The sequence below is a fragment of the Mytilus edulis genome, unplaced genomic scaffold (assembly GCF_963676685.1).
Source record: "Mytilus edulis unplaced genomic scaffold, xbMytEdul2.2 SCAFFOLD_1879, whole genome shotgun sequence".
Classification (NCBI taxonomy): Eukaryota; Metazoa; Mollusca; class Bivalvia; order Mytilida; family Mytilidae; genus Mytilus; species Mytilus edulis.
In genome coordinates, this window is record NW_027268982.1 from 1 (window position 1) to 20,283 (window position 20,283).

The 20,283-nt window shown below is 30.7% G+C and overlaps 1 pseudogene; it reads right to left on the reverse strand.

Annotated features, from left to right (window-relative positions):
• Nucleotides 1-21: 21 nt before the first annotated feature.
• Nucleotides 22-20,210, reverse strand: LOC139509282 (patched domain-containing protein 3-like; annotated as a pseudogene).
• Nucleotides 20,211-20,283: the final 73 nt, after the last annotated feature.

The window sequence follows — 20,283 nt, forward strand, 5'->3', positions numbered from 1 at the left end:
TTATTCAAGTCACCATAATGCTTTACTCAACTACAAAAATAGGAAAATACAAAAAAGCCATTAATTTGTAATAATCAGAACGAGGTGATGAAATTATTGATGAGTAAAGAAAAAGTGTTAGATAAGGCACACAAGGTCCAAATTACTAAAAACAAGTCATAATGCAAAGAAAATATTGAACAAAAACACATATGTATAACATATATCACAGATATATAAATCTCAAGAGATTCGATTATGGCAGGTAGTCCTATTGTATACCCAATATGAAAACACCGTAAAACTGATACAAACATGTCCTATTTCAAATGGAAATATCACAACATCAACAAATCTTCATATCTTTAAACTACAGGATTGTCATACTAGATTTTAATAATCCAGTAATGGAAAAAATGAATAAGCATGGTTCAAGTAAAGCTTTTAAATTCCAGGTATTGTAAATTTGTAATTAAAACATTCTTCTGACATACAACAGAAATCCTCTTTCCTTGTACATATATCATATTCTATAGTCATAAAAAAAGTTTATTTCCTGAATATTTACAATATTCTAGCAATATGTTTTATCATCTTCCCATAGTGTTATTCTTTCCCTTGAAATATGATGTTTATGTCAAAATTTCACCTTTCAAGATTTTAAGCAACTCTTTGTTAATAAATTCCAATATTTGTTATCCTTGAAATCACTAAGATCTTTAATCTCATACTGCAATAGTTTTAGATCAGAAAGGTGTTGTTTCCTAAACAAGGATTTTTAATGGTATCTGGGAAAATTTATTTGATAACAAAATTAAGAAATGAAAAATATATAGTATTATGCAATTAAACTCTATGAATACTTAATACTTTTCTATTTATTTTGATTTTTTAGTCATAAAAGAGATTGCATATTGAGGAAGGTTAACAATATTATGCATCTAATCTCAATGGTATATAATTAAAACAAACTTATAAATGGTGTAGTTGACATTGAAATGTAGATATTTGACATACACTATTCAAAAATCTGTGTTAGATACACGCTTAACATCTGAGTATTTACACAGCCACATATTCTAAATTTTAGGGCAGAGTAATTAAAATACTTATTTTGTCTCAAATGATAAATCTAAGCATTGCACTCAAACTATTTAACTTCGCTAATTTACACTCAATTTTAGAATTTTAAGAATTTTGGAACTTTCTGTCTCTACTAATTCCAACAATTTTAAAAGATTCATCAATTATTATTAATTTAAGGATAATTTTCTCTTTTTACATTCAATGGATACAAATAATATATAAATCAACATATAACAAAACATAAGAATTAAAACAAAACATAACAACAAATAATTAAATAACTTCTACTACAAAAAAATATTCTAATTCTGATATCCCATGCATAAAAATATGACAAATAAATAAGCTCCAACAACTGGTATATGTTGCAATCACATGAACAGAATGATTATCAATTACTTCAAGAGAGGTATTAATTCGTACAAAATATTAAGCACTCATAATTTGCTATCAAAAGACAACAAATACCTTTTGATATGTACAAACATAAGGTTCTTTTTCACATCAACCCACGACAAAAAAAATTATCATTATGCAAAAATTAGTAATTTGATAGCACAACATATATGGCAAGCCTGGAATGTTTTGATTTTTACTGACCATAAAATGACATTCAAATAAGCTGTTTCTTCTTGATCAAGACAACAATATCTAATGAGATTCTGTAATGATATAGGTCAAAGCAATCATATTTAAAGAGATTCTGCAGTAATATAGGTCACAGCAACCATATCTAATAAGATTCTGCAGTAATATATGTCTCAGAAACTATATCTAATGAGATTCTAAAGAAATATAGGTCACAGCTACCATATCTTATGAGATTCTGCAATAATATATGTCACAGCAACCATATCTTATGAGATTCTACAGTAATATAAGTCACAGCAACCAAATCTTATGAGATTCTGCAGTAATATAGATCACAGCAACCAAATCTAATGAGATTCTACACTGATATAGGTCACAGCAACTATATCTAATGAGATTCTACACTGATATAGGTTACAGCAACCATATCTTCTGAGATTCTGTAGTAATATAGGTCACAGCAACCAAATCTAATGAGATTCTACACGGATATAGGTCACAGCAACTATATCTAATGAGATTCTGCAGTGACAATGCTGATAATGTATCTATTGAGACTAATAGTAGTCAAATCTGTTTTAGTCCATATCCAAAGTTCCATGATATTCATCTTTTTTCTGGTGATACTCTGTTGCTGTATTTTCTTGTCAAAGGTGGTGTATAGTCAGGTGGAGGTATATAAACTTTATCTTTTGTTTCATTGACGTCATAATCAGGGGGTGGAAACTGAAATACAGGAAAAGTAAATACTATTAGCCCTATTAATTGTTAAATATTACTAAATATATTATCTGTGAAAGTTCTATTCTACATGTATATATATGCAAAGGAAAATATTCATTATTTTAAAAATATATAAAATATGTATTATCAATTTCTATCCTAAGCATGCATTAGGTGGTATATCATTCTTATTGTTTACTTTCCCTTCAAATTTCCTTAAATTCTAAAGTTTGTTATTAAGGTTGCTTTACTTTAAGCAAAGATTAACACTGTAAACAAGAATATCAGTACAGTAATAAAAGTACAATATACTGAAACATTAAATAAATTGAATGATATTTCAATGAATATCAATTTACATAATTTTTTTCGCTCTGAAAGCAATAATTGTAAGCAAAACAGATAAGTGAAATGATAGTCTTTACACAAAGCAGAGTTATTTAGTTCCTTTAAGCATATAATACTGAGTTAACTGTAGAAATATATTAGGATTATTATTATTATATTAATATTATATATTTATTTTTTAGCTTCCAGAATTTCAGTTTTCCAACTTGGATATGAAAATATTTTCATTGTATATTTTTACAGTCACACCTTTTACAGTCAAACCTGGTTGAAAGGGCACTCAATAAAACAGGTAACTGCTTATAATGGGCAGTCCAAGATGCCCCCCCCCCCCCCCAACCTACTTCCCATATAATTGTCCTTGATATTAAAGGGCACTGTCATATGTGGTAAGATTTTTGGTGGCAAAATGAACTGAAAACAATTTTTTTGGTCATTAAAACTGTTTTGAATTTTTACCTTTTGCCTGAGCCCTTTCTTATACTTTTTTTACAAAGTTCATGCAGTTAAACAATTGAAACATGTTCACTTTTGCTGTTACCTCTGGCATGAATTTTGCCATTTGAAAAAATATACTTTCAAGTCCTCAAACGATTGAAATCATGTGAAATACTTTAGAACTATCTACCACCACTATTATTGATTGTTTTTTTTTAATTTTGAAATGGTGATTATGAAGGGCCCAATTTAAAAACACTCTTTATGTATTGGGTATTTATTTCACAAATACAAAACAGAAAATATATGAGTACAATTTTACATTTTATCACCTGAGTGCCCATTATAGCCGGGTTTGACTGATTAAGAAAATAAAGCAATGAAATTGAGAATGAAATGGGGAATACATGTGTCAAAGAGACAAAAACCTGACCAAAGAGCAGATAACAGCCAAGGCCACTAATGGGTCTTCAATGCAGCAAGAAAACCTGTACTACATCATACATGATAAAAGGGAGATAACTGGCTTCAAATTTAAGTATGTTGGTTTAAAATAGTTTCTAGAAAGGGCTAAAATTGGATACCTTGAATAATAGCCAATCTAATTTTTTAAAACAGAACAAAATCTTCACAAAAAAATTCTAACAATCATGACAATAAAAATAACTATCAAAACAACATTTTAAACAGAGCATGCAATGATTATATTATTGTTATATGAACAAGCTAATATGAAATTCTAACAATGACTTGCACACTTAAATAAACAATTAAAAACAACATTTTAAACAGGGCATGCAATGAGTATTGTTATATGAAAAAGCTGATATGAAATTCTAACAATGACTTGCACACTTAAATAAACAATTAAAAACAACATTTTAAACAGGGCATGCAATGAGTATTGTTATATGAAAAAGCTGATATTAAATTCTAACAATGACTTGCACACTTTAATAATCAACGTTCCTGTGAGGCTGTGTGACTACAGAAAGATGAAAACAAAATATAAATCTAGTCTTGTCCTCTACAAAATCAATAGTGTCAGGGAAAGATTGTGAATCCATTCCACTTTCACCCTTATACTAACTTCAAAAATAAAGACATTGTCAGAATTAAGCCATACACAATTATAACTAACTTGCCTAGCTGTTAACGCTCATAATGCTGTAGATTCCTAAAATCAGGAAAGCATGCTTATAAAACATATAAACTGCAAAACAAATATAATCCTGACAACTCTCATATACTTACTTATCATTACATAGTAGGGGCCTGAAATTATTTATATTATAAAATACTGTACATGTAGTCCTATAAGTGCAATACTTCTATTTTTTCGATTTTTCAAACCATTCGTTATCTGTTTTGATGATGATGACATCCAAATGTGAGTTAATTTAAATACATATATATCCTTCATTACATAATTCATCAACAGATTTATACTATTTATAATATAAAGGTTTCTTCTTTTAAAACAGACCAAAGTAGACCTATCTCTTTTACTAACTGACTGATAAAATTGTTTATCAAATAAAATTAAAAACTAATAATCAAATGTTAGGTATACCATGCGCGTAGCTACGTTTACGTCAAAACGCCCGGGCGTACACTTGAATTTTGAAAATAAAACAAATAATCGACATAGAATAAGAAAAACTGGTCAAAAGCACATCAGCTTTGTGCTTCTTTTTTTCAATGGATTGTAATTTTGAATAAAAAGGGACTAAATTTACTCAAATAGATCAATTAATATATTTGTTCGAATCTTTTGTAAAAGTCTGAATCCACTATGAATTCTACGTACTTTTCTTATATTTAAAGCAATTCACTATCTGCTTAGATTCGATATGCTGTTTGTATTTTTGTCGAGCCTTTGATTTATGTCCCAAAAGCGAGACAAAGCGGCGTCAATATTTAGGTTCCGAATGTGGATAAAGTCTTTTGAATGACTCTCCGTGAAATTTTACGAAAGTTGTTCAGAAACTGTTTATGGTCAAAAGAGTATTCAGAGCAATATAATAATGCAATTACATCTTTAATTTTTCCCGCATTTTAAGGACAAAATGTATTTCTTTCTGCAATTAATAAGTGGGTCGCAGTTTGGGCTTACATTTTGTTATTTCTCAATTACATTAACTACTTGTCGAACCTTTATCGAAATTTATGAAAATGCCGAAGAAGCTTTTTCTATGACTAATGTCTAAAGCTAAAATTTTGAAAGCATTTGTTTTCGTTCATTTTTCGGTTCTTTTCTGATAGACAGATAGCCGGACTCTTCTTTACGCAATACATTGTTTTACATGCTCAATTTATAAATCTTCATAGATTGTCGTGAATATTCCAGATCAAGAAAAAAATATCAAAAGAAAATTTTAGATTTTTTTTTTAAATCCCTTTAAAGGAATGATAAATTGATTCACTTTTTGTGGGAAGAAATCCTATGTGTTCCAGAATTTTTTTATATTGCACCTCTTAGAAATATTTTTTTTCCATGTTCATTAAAAGGTGCTTTCGTTGATTGTATGCTCACTCACGGCACCCTTTAAACTTATTTAAAAGTAATATTGGTTTGGGCGTTTTCTCTAAAACCAATGACCATTAGGCTAGCTTCCAGTTGTTATCAATGAGTTTTTACTGACAGGAATCATTATGGTATCTCATTCTCGATAGCTTTCGGGGGCTTCGTCCCTTTCGAACCCACTACCAACAGGTGCTTTGATATCATTGGCGGATCCGGGGGGGCCTTGGGTTTGAACCCCCCCTTTTTTCTTGGACGATCAATGCATTTGAATGGGAGCATATAGTTGGAACCCCCCTTTTAAAATGTCTGGATCCGCCCCTGTACATTGAGAGGTTGGCACCCCTCATATCCCTCGCCAAGGTTCGGGCGTACACGTAAAAATGACCCAGCTACGCCACTGTATACTAAATTAGAATTAACATGGAAACTAATTCTGACCATCTGGGCATGAAAAACAAGGTGAAGGCAATAAAATGCCTAGCAAATATAGTCATATTATAATACCAAATTCATTGTACCATAAACTTTTGTCTGAAATATATTCAATGTTATTTGGCAGAATGTATGTTTTTGTTTACCCTCACCACATGAGTAAGTAGATGAATAAAAAGTCCATTGTAAATCAATGACTGATAATTTCCTCAATAAGCTACCTCAAAACATACTTGTTAATGCTTATTATCTAGTATAAGAGATATTTTCCAGCTTGACACAAAAAATCTACCTTAAACCCATGCATGTCCTTTATATAAAGGTAATCCTCTCATCCAAGTTTACTTAATCCTATATTGTAAATGCATCTTAAACCAACATTAGTATAACATGCAAAGAAGGTAATAATAGTGACCTGATTTTACTTTCAGTAAAAGGGAATCAATCAACAACTTTGATGATTCTACAGCTTGAGATATCAACTTTCTTGTCAACTTGAACAGTAGTAAATAAAGAGATTAAAAAGAGCAAATTCAAACCTGTATAGATGAACTAATTACTAACTTCAAGTACCAATACTTTAACTTTTCAAAATATGGGTTTAAACAAGGGCTCAGTAGATAAAAACAATATCATAGGATAGTAAATGTATTTTGTAAAAACCTAACCAATACACTTTACTAGTAACTAATTGGCTATAAATAAGACTTTCCCCTTTAGTCTTTTTGTGTCTATCTAGCCTAGGATTGATAATTACATGAAACTTTTGTAATGCTATTAAGCTTGTTAAGATGACCGTAATAGACTATTGTTATGATTTCTACAAGCACTTTAATAATGCTAATGGGGATCAATGGTAAAAAGTTCTGAACTAGAAATGTGGTGACCTGTGCGTGAGCAATTTAAATAAACAAATTATGCATTCTTTTCAGAATTAAACCACAGATTTAAATTTTTTTTCCCCCAAACATTTTTTTGTAAAAAAGCTAAATATTATAATATTGCTGAACAAACATAATGAAGGGAGGGGAGGGCAGGACCTTTTTCGGGACATTGGGATCAGGTGTTTTTAAGCTTTGGATTTCTGGATTGACCCTTACAGGATCTGGATTTTTTTTTTAGATTTTCGGGAAGTCAGGATTTATTTTTTTTAAAATTTGGGACCTCAGGATTTCATGTTTTTAAGCCTGGGATTACGGGATCAGGACCCCTCCAACCCCCCAACTAGAAACTTTATCAATATTAGCACATTATTTTATATAGCAAATCCTCTTAAAACAACAATTCAATTGTTGATGTGTTCCTTCACAGCTAAAGGAATTAAAAAGGAACAGATTTTAAGTTTTGAATTAAAGATACAGTAGTCTTAACAGCTGAAAAAGATTTTTTGCTATAAACCCTTCCCCTACTTAACAAGGATGAAAAATCGTCATACGGAAATGTAAAAATGCATAGGATGACTGACAGTGACTCCCTAGTGATGAAGAATATTACTTAGATTACCTGTTTTTCCATTGCATAATTATCTACCCCATTCTCCTCATCTCTTTCTTTTTTATCATGCTGATATCGTCTGTCAGCCGAAAAGTAGGCACCAGGCCCAACCATACTCAATAACACTGGTAAATAGACTAATCCATGGAACAGACCAAATATCACAACTAAAAATAGCACCTGAAAAAAATAAAACTGATGTAATAATTTTTGACCAAACTGACAAAACTGTTGACACAACATGGGCATACAGAAAGAAAAAAAACCAACAGACAACATTTTAGCAAGAGTGTATGTTCCCTTTTAATATATATCCATTAGTAACATATAAAGCAAGCCTCAAGATGTGTTAAGCTTATTAAGTTGCAGTCTCATAGTTGTATAGCTCTCTTTTTATAAGACTTGATGGTAACTTTTTAGACTAAATATAGTTTACCTTAAAGAATGTAGTAAAAACATAGCTTTTACTGACTGCCAACAAAACAAAGGCAAGGAATGTACTGAAACCACCACTGATAACTGGTCCTCCTATTTCTACTAATGTAGCTTTTACTCTTTCTATAAAATAATACAACAGCATAAATACAGAAATTTGATGGACTATTGTATATAACTGCAAGTACATATATATATATATATATATATATATATATGAAAGTGAACATCACAAAGTTCTAAGATAATCACCTTATCAGTGAAGTAGTGCAGAAGGAAATTTAACTCAAGATTCATGAAAGCATGATTTAAGGGTTACACCCATAATCTTCTAGAAAATGAAAACTTCATCTACCGGTACATAATATACCTGATAGAGTAACTAGCAATAATTAAACATATTCATAGAAAGTATTGTTAGTCAATCAAACAATCAACTCTGTTCAAATGCAATCATTTTTTCTACTGTCTAAATTTTACACTTTAGTTATACCCTAGACTGAGTTTAAGATTTCCAAATTTCAGATAATTACTAGAATTTTTTGTGCCCATTTATGATTGCAATTCTGTAACAGTAGACAAAAATACAACATTTATCATTCACATTACAGGAAGGCATACAAATAATGGTATGAACATTTTTTAAATGCAAGTTTTTATTCTTGCAAAAACCTATCTAACTAATATTTGTGGAATTATAAAACATCTTTATTTTGCTCATTATTTGTCTTAAATGTACATACCATTTCTGCCTCCTTGAAAAGTCATAAAACAATGACCTATATGTGCTGAATAATCAACAGCTAAACCAATGGCAAGGATCAACTGTACACATGTGACAACATCTATAGTCAGACCCCAGAAATGCATAAAACCTCCAACATTAACCTAAAACAGATAATTAATTGGTTAACAGCTAACACAATTGATATGCTGTGCAGTACAAACCTAAATAAACTTTAAAAAAAACTTTAAATCATGTTATTTGAAGAAAACATAATATTTTAGATAAATTGCATACCATTTGATAGTCATATAAACAATATTGTGAATCCTAGGTTACTAATATTTGTGTGAATATCCTTACTACTATAAATTATTTTATAATAAATCATATTTTATATAAACCAAGTTATATTTGAATTGTATATTAATTCCATATGTTAAAAAGGCCAATCTGAGTAGAACAAAATGGCCAAATCTGGCAGGTACACTTTATCAAAAAAAAAAATGTTTGTACAATTTATTAGTGTTACATTAAAGATTGAAGATTTTAATTGTGATACATGTACCATAAACTGTTTGAAATAACTGTGATAAAAATAATGTAGAAATTCTGAAATAAACTTACAAAAGTTAATGCAACACAGGAAAACACCATCAAACTAGTCCATATGTTTGCTATGAGGACCAGACAGATGATAAACACACAAACTGCAGCCAGAGCAATGTTACGGTACAATTCCTGTCGTATAACCTAAAAAGACAATAACAAATTCACACATACAGATGTTCAAAATACTAACTCAATCTTTTATACTATTTAACTTCTGTCGTAAATTGAAATGATTGTGTCCAACTTGTTTAATTTTATGATAAAAAGAAATTATAACAGTCAGTTCATTTATGCAAGACTGTATAGCAAGGCAAGTTTGTTAAAAACTCCCATTCATCATATGTCAAATTGCAAAATGTTGTCTTTGTGTGTAAAATAAAAACCTTTGATGTCAACATCATGCTCATTAAAGGCTGTCATTAGGATTTTTCAGGTTTCTTCGTAGTCACATATTTGTAGTTATCAAATTCTATCATGTACATGTAGGACCAAAGACCTGTGCAAGGTTTAGGATTCATGCACTTAAATCATACTCATATTTGGCTCAAGGTACAAAAAAATCATGTTATCACATCTGCAATTTAGATGTAGGGATTTAGGATGGTAGACCAAAGGGTTCTAATTAAAAAACAAGAATAAACTAGGTTTCTTGCAAATAAACATTAACTAAAAAGGGGTTATGACTGTAGAAAACAGGAGAGTAAACTGAAGTAGATTTCAGAAATTTTCTTTACCTTATTACTTTCCCATGTAAGATGTATTTGACTGTAAGGAAAACAGTCACTACCAGCTACCCCTGCTACTAAACTCTGTATTCCATCTAAAACATTGAATCCTTCCACTGTATCTTTAACACTGGGATGGTAAAATGATATTTTAGATCCCTGAAAAATTAACATGCATTTAGTTATTACAATTTACTTCAACTCTACTTAAGTGTTTGCCTGATTGTTGTAAAATTACCCGATTCCATCCAAGGCAATGTGCAAAACCTATCAATTGTTACTGCTACATATTCAGACAAAATATTAATATGGACATATTTGTTAAGAAATTGCTATTCTGTGATTTTATACTATCATAAAATTTGATTTGAAACATAATGAAACGGTACCCAAATTGCACCTATTTAGCAAAAGTAGCAGCGGAAATCTTACAAGATTTTCTAGAGACTGAACAATTTGTCTTTTTATGATTTGATACTAAGCACGTCTTTCAACATAGGTTAACATATTTGGATATACACAAAACGTTCACAATATTTATCAACAGATGAAGTGTTTACTGAAAAAGCAAAATGTACGGAAACGTCGCCATGCAACCCCATCAAAACATCATCTTTTTAAAATCAGCAAATACAATATGTTACAAGTATCCATTTCTTAAAAAATGAAAAGTAAGCATGGACAAATGTCCAATTGTTAAAAATATTTGAAGAAATTAAACAGAAGCTCTGTTATTTGATTTTTGATGATGCGAATTTAAGCATGGATGCAATTTGGGTACTCCTCATTACAGAATCATTGATGGTTTGGAGATCAGTTCAGACCAATTTTTCTATGATTCCATATGGATTCAAAATTAAATTGGTAAAACCATATCGTAAATAATGATACATCTACAAATAAACACATAATGAAATCATTTCTCTGGAACATTAATAAACGTAGGTTAAAAAACTGTCAAAATAGGTGCAATTTGGGTACCCTCACGTTAACTGTTTTAATTACAAAAGATAGCTGTACTTACAGTAAGTCCCAAGACTGATGAAGTATTTGAAAACTTCAGATTTCTAGAAAACCTCAATCCTGCAGACTCTGTGGTTACAAACTGGTACAATAAATCATAAAATTTAGTTGAGTCTAAAGGATATTTTGTGGTTGCTGCAAAAAATAAAATATGATATTGAGAAATTGCTCTCAAGAATACTCATAGTACATGCAATTATTTTTATTTTCTAGTACCTAAATGTATATATTTTCATCAAAGTATTAAGTTCTACTACATATCTAATTTCATTCATATTAAGCATTTTTCAGTCAAGGAACATCAACATGATGAAGTCCAGAAATATTTGTATTATTTTATTCTACAATAGTTCTAGCTCTACTTCAATTTGACATTTGATTCATTGTAAATATTTAATTCTGAAGCATTCAAGCTTGTTTTAACATTTGTCTCTACTGAGTCAAAAATATATTCATGTCATTTTTTGCCATCTGCATACCAGATTTTAAACTTGACTAAACATGCATAATTTTTGAATTAACATGCGAAATTCTTTCTTATGTCTTGTTCATTTTCGTATTGAACTGCTTCCTATTTTTTTTTCATGTTAATTACCATCAATCTGAGCTATAACAGATGCATCCGATGTGGTTGACAACCAGTCTGTATAGGATTTGAACCAGCTATCCACAGTTCCATTAACAACATAATTACTGGCTGTCAACTGTGTATATAAAGATTCCATTTCTGTTTTCTTGCCGAAATAATCAATATTTTCTGAAATAAAAATAATTTATTTACAATTTGTATATTTATAGTAAAATAAAATTTTCTAAACTGTGTCATTACAAGCTAACACTATGCATATTCTATCCATTTATGGAAATTTCCTGTAAATTCTCTTCATTAAGGTAGATTGGGGTGTCTGAATTATAATCCATAGAATCTTTTAATAATTTGCCAAAATGTAGTTCATATCCTGCTTGTTTAAAAACATTATTAAAAAGAATGGGTCACCGGACTTATTTTCACACTACAGGTTGTGCAAAATTGTCAAGATTTTGTATAGATTATGCATGGAAAACCCATTTTTCCGCCATAAAACGCAAACCACACCATAGTATTTTGAGATAAAATATGAAAAGATAGCTCCAATATTATGCTTTCAGATAAGACAAAGAAAAAATGGGGTCACCGGACTCGTTTTCATGCTTCATGTAACCAGATGCTCCGCAGGGCGCAGCTTTATACGACCGCAGAGGTTTAACCCTGAATGGTTTGGTCAAGTATGGACACAGCATAGGTTTCTGACACAGAATGAATGTGGTCTAATGAACTTAAAATATTTTTTTTGCCTTTGAGCAATTCACTTTGCTGTTGAATATTAATCCTCTCAAAAAAATGCTTGAAGAAATTTTCTTTTTATTTATGAAATCTGAAATGAGAAAAATTTACCCCTCCCACCCCCCCCCCCCCCCCCCCCCCATTTTTTCTCCAATTGAAAATTTCTTGCTATTGCACAATATTGTGCAATTAGATATTTCTTGCTATTGCGCAATACTGTGCAATTGAAAATATTTGCTATTGCACAATACTGTGCAATTGAAGATTTCTTGCTATTGCGCAATACTGTGCAATTGAAAATTTCTTGTTATTGCACAATACTGTGCAATTGAAGATTTCTTGGTATTGCTGAATACTGTGCAATTGAAAATTTCTTGCTATTGCACAATACTTAATATAATAATTTTGGATCCTTATTTGATCCAACTTGAAAACTGGGCCCATAATCAAAAATCTAAGTACATGTTTAGATTCAGCATATCAAAAAAGCCCAAGAATTCAATTTTTGTTAAAATCAAACTTAGTTTAATTTTGGACCCTTTGGACTTTAATGTAGACCAATTTGAAAACCGGACCAAAAATTAAGAATCTACATACACAGTAAGATTTGGCATATCAAAGAACCCCAATTATTCAATTTTTGATGAAATCAAACAAAGTTTAATTTTGGACCCCGATTTGGACCAACTTGAAAACTGGGCCAATAATCAAAAATCTAAGTACATTTTTAGATTCAGCATATCAAAGAACCCCAAGGATTCAATTTTTGTTAAAATCAAACTAAGTTTAATTTTGGACCCTTTGGACCAATAATAAAAAATCTAAGTACAATTTTGGACCCTTTGGGCCCCTTATTCCTAAACAGTTGGGACCAAAACTCCAAAAATCAAACCCAACCTTCCTTTTATGGTCACAAACCTTGTGTTTAAAACTTCATAGATTTCTATTTACTTATACTAAAGTTATGGTGTGAAAACCAAGAGTAATGCTTATTTGGGCCCCTTTTTGGCCCCTAATTCCTAAACTGTTGGGACCTCAACTCCCAAAATCAATCCCAACCTTCCTTTTGTGGTCATAAACCTTGTGTTTATTTTCATTGATTTCTATTTACTTATACGAAAGTTATTGTGCGAAAACCAAGAATAATGCTTATTTGGGCCCTTTTTTGGCCCCTTATTCCTAAACTGTTGGAACCAAAACACCCAAAATCAATCCCAACCTTTCTTTTGTGGTCATAAACCTTGTGTTAAAATTTCATAGATTTCTATTAACTTAAACTAAAGTTATAGTGCGAAAACCAAGAAAATGCTTATTTGGGCCCTTTTTGGCCCCTAATTCCTAAAATGTTGGGACCAAAACTCCCAAAATCAATCCCAACCTTCCTTTTATGGTCATTAACCTTGTGTTAAAATTTCATAGATTTCTATTCACTTTTACTAAAGTTAGAGTGTGAAAACTAAAAGTATTCGGACGACGACGACGACGACGCCAACGTGATAGCAATATACGACGAAAAATGGGTAAATTCCTAGCACATTCTATTGTAAAAGTAACACTATCTGAATTATCTGCCCTTGCATTTGAGTTGCCTCCCCTTATTTGAGAAAGTTGGAAAAAAATGAATCAAACAAAAGAATTCTTATTTTTGTAAAATACAATCATAAATATGATCAAACATGGCATTTTCTATATCATAATGAAAATTCTTACACATGAATTACCTACTACTATAAAAATTTGCACATTTCATCAAAGATCTAGACCTTGTTTTCTAGTATTTCAAAATCCAAGATGGAGGAAGACACCCTATCTACCTTAAACTGACTTTGCTTATAACAAGGAAAACATTATTGAAGCATTTTTAGTCATATAGTGTATATTAGCAACCAGTTGTCGTCATGGACAACTAGTATGGGCTATAAAACAACTTTAACAATTTTACAATTAATGTTATGTTTTCTTGCATAAATTAATTTTGATATCTTAAAGCATGACAAAGAAAAGTGCAGAAAACAGATTATTTGAGTTTTATAAGTCCAAGGACCATTTCTATGCACGATATAATCAGACTGGAATAAAATTCAAATTTTATCTGTAATTTGTCATGATAGAACAATATACCAATATCAAATCAATATCTTTAAGCATGAAGAAAAAAGTGTGGAAAACAGATTTGCAGGACTGACAGAGAGACGCACAGAAAGGTGATAAATGTGTGTAGAGAAGGGATACATGGAAACTTGGTGCAAATTTTCAGATCCTGGCAAAAACTTTATTAAAGGTTGTTTTATGACAACAATTTTTTCGAGGCAAGTCTAGTCCCTGCCATATATCATTGAGATGGACAACTAGCTCAAACACACTTACTACAATAAACTCCAGCCTGTTCTTGTCCTGAACTGAAGTATTTGTCTGATGCTGTAAGGTAATCATAGGCATAAGAATCAGATGGAAGGAACCATTTCTCTTCAAATTTCTGTTCTAAATTAACAGTTCCCCAAATAGTCAAACCAAACAATCCAGCAGTAAGTACCAGGGACTACTATCTGAAAAGGAGATTTTAATGGAAGGTGTCATTGTTTCTTCTTTTACTCTACATCTCTGTTCATGCTGTAGGGATTTACAAAATGTATATGAAAAACTTTACCATGTCAACAGATTAATTCAATACTGTAAAGTACTTTGATTCGTGGGTATCAATTTTTCGTAGTTTGAGCAACATTTACATGTTTGTGAGTTTTTTAATTCGTGGATTTTAGTTTTCTTAAAAAAAAATTTAAAACCATTAAAACGAAGGTTACAAATTGTCTGGATTGAAGGAAATTGCAAAGTAAACATTGACCTGTGTAAAGTGTACATCGTAGTGATCACACTAATTAACTGGAGTGATCAACAGATTAAAAACTATCAAAGGTGTTAATTAGGCCATAAACATGTAACCTAAGGAAAATGAACATATGCTATAAACGCATCTTATCTTGAAATGTTACATGAGGAAGTCCAGCATGAAATTATTATTTCCCATATGTACGAGAATTATGAGGATATGAAATGAACAATTTATCATATATGAGAATTAAAATATCAAAAGTTGTACAGTTTAAGTTTTAAAGATTAAATTGGTATAATCCTGCCTGCAGCATAGTGTGTTTGCCCTGAGACTACTTTTATAGTATTCTCAGATTTGGCAATATTCAATATATTATCTAGATGATACCAGTAGTCAAACCTACATGGGGATCTTTCTGTGTCTTGACCGTTGATTTATTTCATTGCACACTTCAATTCGTGGATGAAGTCATCCTTGAAAACGACGAAAATTGGTTACCCACGAATAAAAGTACTTTTACTTTCACAGTAATAGTTTTTAAATAATTTTTAATGACCTTTAACTGAATATAAAGAAGAAAGCTCACATACTCAAACACCATGCATAAATTATATGGGAATTTTTTCCCAAATGAAAAGATTTTTTGATGAACAGACTCATCTGAGGTTTATGATTACCAGGAATACAAATTTGAAGTTGATCCGATGGAAAATGAATGCTTAATTAAAGCTACAAGAAGTTATATCGGATAATTTAACAAGTCCCTACAAGACTGTCCCTTATTTCTAATTTTTCTGTTTGATCCAAATCTAAATCAGAGGCAACCTTCATCTAAAGTTGAAGAAGATCAAACATAAAATGAATCCACTAGTATGGCAATAGGAACAGCTTACTGAACAAAGAATTACAAACTAATGGACGAATGAACAGAAGAACTGACGCACAGACCAGAAAACATAATGCCAATAATTGGGGCATAAAAGTAGTTTGATATAGTTTTTATTTAAATGCCATACCTTCACTGGAAACTTCAGGAGATTTGGAGCATAAAACTTAAGTATAAATGCTGGCAGGTATTCCTTCTGGCTACAGTTGTTGGGTTTATATTCTGGTTTGTGTTTGTAAAAACAACAACAAGCATTCAATCTAGCTGCAGCCCTTTTAACATCCACTGCCATGGCAGATACAAAGAATGTTGTTGACAAACCATAGAGTGCTATTATTCCAAATGCAGCAAAGATACAAAAAGACCTCAGGGCAGGTAATAACTGAAATAGATAATTATAATTACAAAACTAACATAAACCAATGACAATTAATCTTGAATAAATTTACACTTCAAAAAAGTAATTTGCATTTGTCATGTGGCCTCTTTCTGCAAAAAGTTGAAAGTGATGCTTCATAATGTTCAACACTAAATTTACTTTTTAGACTTATTGTAGCACCTCCAAAGATGAAAGGTGCCTGTACCAAGTCAGGAACATGACAGTTGTTTTCCATTCATTCCGTAGGTTGATAAAGTCTGAAGTTTTATTTGATCAGTTTTTATGAATTTCCACCTTTTGAAATTTACATGAAGTCTGGTATTTTTGTTATACCTTTTAATATGTAGATGTAATATAGTAATCAGGACAAATATTTTTCTCCAACCTCTGGTCAGATTGTATTTTGTCATTGAGTTATTGTAATGTACTATCAAGGACATTGTTGTAACAGTTTTGTTTACAAAGCCATGATGTCAGTTATGACCCATTACAACAATGGAGTCATTTTTTTCCTGAATTATTGTTTTAAAGCTTCAAAAGAAATTACCTTCATGCATTGTTCACCATACTTCTTTGTTCAGACGTGTCTTATCCATATACAATTTTATTATGACATTCATTTTATTTGTAAGGTTGTTGCTTATTTTTTTATACAGAATGAAATAGACCTTCTAAAGCATTAAAAAGGAAAAAATGCTAAACATAAAAAAGAAGATGTGGTATGATTGTCAATGAGACGAACTATCCACAAGAGACCAAAATGACACAGACATTAACAATTATAGGTCACGGTACGGCCTTCAACAATGAGCAAAGCCCATACCGCATAGTCAGCTATAAAAGGCCCCGATATGACAATGTAAAACAATTCAAAAACGCATGTTCTATCTTTGAAGTTGTCAACACTGTAAACAAAATCATGTCTTGTTTGTCTAAATACGAATAAATATAGATTGTAAATGTTGGTTTTTATATATGAAATACTGATAACACAAGTTTTCAGGACCAAATCTAGACTTTCCTACTCCTTTACTTGTAACACTTACTGTAGTAGCTCCAATGAAGAAAGCCATGATATCAGTCAGTGATGTTACTGTTATAGAAGCACCAGAATGTCTAAGAGCTTTACCAATTCTCTCATTCAGGGGTAACTTTTGTTGTTCATCAGATAGATTTTTCAATGCTCCAACTATCACAAACATGTCATCAACACCAATACCTAACAATGAAAAAAGATAAATGTGAATTATTTGTTGAAATTATAAACTGGTTATATAATTAATGCAATTGAGAAATAATTTTCTTGTACTTATTCATTATGGTATCATAATCTTGGATGTGTTTAAACTATTACAGCATTTTCCAGCTTTTCATTGATTTACAGATTTTTTTTCATGTGCCTGTTTTAGGTTGTGGATTTTGTTAAAGTTGTCTTCTGTGTAAATGGAACAATTTTTTTCAATACCTTTGAATTGAAGTATAAAATATTGTCATAAAAGTAAGGATTTTTTGTTTAATATACACTATAGATAAAAATACATATATATTAAGCACATCTGGTTTTAGAACTGCACGTTGAAGACAAAACATAAGGCAGTCTATAGCTAAACTTACCTAATAAAAGGAATGGTAAAACTGAATGTAATGGTCCATACTCAAATCCACATAATGAGGCCAGACTAAAACAGATTCCAATAGACATACCAACAACAACCACACCAGCTATAGCAAGACCAAACTGTAAACATAATAAACGTAATACAATATTCAAAAGATTACCTGGTGTCCCTAAAGAAGAGAGCTACATATCATGTCATCATATTCTATGACAGAAGTAGCAGGATTATTTTAACACAGAACATATTTTTAAATAGCTCTTCATAAAATATAAAATCAAAACTGACTAGATTCAAAGAACTATTAACTTAGTTATGCTGTATGTTTATATCTATGTAAAATATACCTCTGACATTGTTTAACATATAAATGATTTATTTTGCAAAATATTCTCAGTAAGAAATAAGAATTGCTGTCTTTTTCTCTGTAAAGAACATGAAAAATCTGCAATAAGATGTATGCTCAAAATTAAAATAACATTTCATGATGAAAGTATCTGAAATTTTGACAAACTGTGATGGACATCCAAATAAGTTTGAAGTTTAGACAGGTTTCACTTATAAGTAGTTATTGACATAGCACTTTTATACATGAATTTAAATGTCCTTCCCAATTAATGCTTTAAAGTTTTTACAAAAATAAGATTACTTGAATACTGATATAAATTAATATTTTTTTCTTACCCTTTGTTCAAGACAGTTGAATTTACCCAACATTATGGTAATATACACAATAACAATAACATATCCTGCTGACAGAAAAGCAATGTCTCCTCTAATGGCACCCCAGCTTCATCACTGAAACTGAAAAAGACAGAAAAAACATGAAAGTATTGTCTCCTAAATTGGCACTTCATCACTAAAGCTTTAAAATACAAAAAATTCTGCACATCAACCACCATCATGACCATTGTCTCTTTCAGTGGCACCAACCACTTTATCACTGAATTAGTGTATCATTTAAAATAACTGGTTTTTTTTTTTTTTTTTTTTTTTTACCCACATTTTTTAGCCAAATTTGTTTTTTCTTTCTGCCAAATTGAAGTTTTTTTTTAACAATTTCTTTTCTCTGACATGAATAAGTTAGTGATAAAAGTGATCTTAAGCAACCTTTGATTGATGGTTATACAATTTAGTGTCAATACACCTTGCATTTTTTACTTTGGTCATGAAATAACAATGTGTGTCCAAAATCTGGACAAATTAATCAAATCCCATTGAATGATTTGGATAAATCAAATATGAAGTCATTCTATTCAGCAGTTCCTGAGAAAATTGTACCTGAAATATTTGGTGGCCCAACACATGGACAAAATGATCAAGGCCATTACAATATACCGGTAGCTCTCATTACTAGAGATTATAAAAAAATGTTGGTTGCTTAACATCCAGTGGCAAATATTTCATGCATGTTCAGGATGAGTAAAAATGTATAAAAACAAGGCAATATAAAATGATAACAATAATGTACCCCAATAAATTTTCTTTTTACTTTTCTGTGGTTGTAAACTTAGCTTTATCTAGACACTAACCTTCTTATAGCAAACACATATGTAGTACTGATGCCGGAATGTTCTTTTTGTCCTAAATCAATAAGTTGTTGCTCCCAGGCTTCTGCTTGATCCTTCACCTGTTTGAAATATTCATCATGTTTATGTCAAAGTGTTACAATAAGCATTGTTGCATTAAAAAGGTTATATAGTATTGCATTATTTTTTTTAGAATTGAATTATTTAGTGTATATGAATATTGTAATCAGTACAGTATTGAGATAAAATTTATATACATATTCCACTTGAAATTTACTTCAGCTGTAAAAATGAGTTCTTGCTACTTAAATGATTTAAGCATTGATCATGTGTGAAAAAATAATATGATGGAAATATGGTCAGTAAGTCCTGTTAGTTAACATACAGCATCATCTCCCTGAATGAACCAAGTCATCTTTGTAGCTGTTGCAGAGTCTATGTGACCACTCCCATCATACACCTTACCACCAAGTACTGTTGTCACATCATAGCTGTTGAAATACATTGGACTGAAAACACAAAACATATGTCAAAATAAATCAACAGCTTAACAAGAGGGGGGTAAATTTAAAAAAAAGCAAT